A 2,387-nucleotide genomic window follows, 5' to 3' on the forward strand; every position below is an offset into this window, starting at 1 on the left:
GAAAATGAAGTTCCTGACTCAGCGCAGGTAGCTCAGCGGCTAGGGCGACAGCCACATACACCAGAGCTGGCAGGTTCGAATCCAGCCCAGGCCTGCCAAACAACAGCTACAACCAAAAAAAAAAATTGCCAGGTGTTATGGCAGGCACCTGTAGTCCCAAGCTCTTTGGGAGGCTGAGACAAGAGAATCACTTAAGACCAACAGTTTGAGGTTGCTGTGAGCTGTGATCTCACAGCACTCTACCCAGGGCAACAGCTTGAGACTCTGTTTCAAAAAGAAAAGAAAATGAAGTTCCTGAAGCTGACCTCGGTCAACCACAATGACAAGGGGATTTTTTCAATTGATATTCACCCTGGAGGGACAAAGTTCACACCTGGAGGACAAGGTCAGAATTCTGGGAAGGCTATGATCTGGAATATGTCTCCAGTCCTCCCAAAGGATGAGGAGAAGGATGAAAATATCCCCCAGATGCTCGGCCAGATGGACAGTCTTAGGTATTACAGAGCGGCCCTTTGCAGGCTTTGAGTGTTGACAGTGCCAGCGTGAGCAGCATGTTTGTAACTACAACAGCAAGGCCCAGTGCAGCGATAATGGCCCTTGGCCTGCTGTCTGAAGGCGTGGATTTGGCTGCACACCTGCGCAAGTTACTTGGCAGAAGACTCACTGTCCAGACATGTTTGGACAGTGCAGCATGTGTGAACTGTGTCCAGTGGTCGAACAGTGGGATGAATGTAGCTTTGGGGGGAAATGACAAATTGATTATGGTGTGGAAGTGGGCTACACACATCAGCCCCAGCACCGCGTTCTGCTCCGGTGGTAAGCTTGCCGATGTGAGCAGTGGCAGTGCGTCTGGGTCTCCCGGAATCACTCAGGTGCACTGCCTCAGGCGCTAAGGTTGGAAAAATAACCAAGACGGCACCTTTCAGCCCTGATGACAGGAAAGGCAAGGTGGGTGCCATCGGCACAGATGGCATCATGGATGCCTTGATCTGATGGATGTAGCATGGTCCCCTCATGATGCCTGGCTGGCCTTGTGCTGCATGGATAACACTGTCATCTTCTAGAATGCTCTGACGTTCCCAGAAATTCTAGCTACTCTGAGAGGTCTTTCTGGCTTGGTGAAAGAGTTGACTTGGGACCCTATTGGTAAATACATAGCCTCTCAAGCTGATGGCTGTGGAGGACTCTGGACTGGCAGTTAGAAATCCGTATCAACAAGCCTTTTGACAAGGGTGGAGGGAAGACCTCTGTGTTGCTGCTCAGCTGGTCGCCTGACGGTCATTATCTGGTAACTGCCCGTGCCATGAACAACTCTGACCCCACCACCCAGATCATTGCAAGAGAGGGTTGGAAAACCAACATGGACTTTTTTGGGCATTGGAAAGCTGTGACTCTCATGAAATTCAACCAAACAAATCTTCAAAAAGAAGCAGAAGAATGAGAGTTCTGCCAAGCCCAGCTGCCTGTACTGCTGCTGTGCTGGTGGGAGCAAGGACCCCTTGCTCTCTCTCTGGGTCACGTGTCTAAAGCATTCACTTGTGCTTATCTGTGAGCTGTTTGACAAATCCATCGTGGATATTTCCTGGACTCTGAATGGACTGGGCTGGTGTGCTCTATGGACCACTCTGTGACATTTCTTGACTTCTCCCAAAATGAGCTCAGAGATCCCCCAAGCAAGGAAGAGAAGCCGTCGTTGAGAACTCCTGAGATGCTTAAGTACCAGCGAAGGTAGCAGCAACAGCAGCAGCTGGACCAGAAGAATGCCACAGCCAGAAAGCCAGGCTCAGCTGCCTCCATCTCAGGCATCAATGGGGAGAGTCTGGAAGACATCAGGAAGAATCTTTTGAAGAAACAAACTGAGACTCAGATGGCAGATGGTCAGAGAAGAATCATGTCTCTCTGCATAGCACAGAAGAATCATGTCTCTCTGGGTACCTATTCATTCACCAAGCTTTGTGTGACCTTGTCTGGAGAGATCTTCCGCCCTGTTTTCACCAGTTTGTGCCTTCACAGTTAGGGTCATCACTGGGTGGTGGGCTGACCTGACTGATAGATCATGGAAGTGAGGGAGTCGAGCCCAGCTTCCCACCAGCCTCCAAGCCCCATGCTCCGTGCACAGCCCTTGTACATATCTGGCCCATATGGAAGACAGGATGAGGGCTGACATGGCTGGCAGGCTGGGCACCTTTGCAGGGACAGTGCATCTGGGGCACTGCACTGTTGGCAGAGTGCTAGCAGACCCACAGGGAAAACAATCAAGCTGGTTTTCCTTTTTCCTTTTGTAGCCACCTTTTCCAGTTAGAAAGGTATATAAACATTTTTGAAAACTTAGAATATAATAAAGCCCAAAGAAGAAAGCATTATCCACAATCCAGTTTTTCAAAAAT

At 49.8% G+C, this 2,387-nt stretch overlaps 1 pseudogene; it reads left to right on the forward strand.

The window, feature by feature from the left end:
- Positions 1-285: 285 nt before the first annotated feature.
- Positions 286-2,017, forward strand: LOC128589698 (protein HIRA-like; annotated as a pseudogene).
- The last annotated feature ends 370 nt before the right edge of the window (positions 2,018-2,387 follow it).

This window comes from Nycticebus coucang, chromosome 7, assembly GCF_027406575.1.
Source record: "Nycticebus coucang isolate mNycCou1 chromosome 7, mNycCou1.pri, whole genome shotgun sequence".
Taxonomy (NCBI): Eukaryota; Metazoa; Chordata; class Mammalia; order Primates; family Lorisidae; genus Nycticebus; species Nycticebus coucang.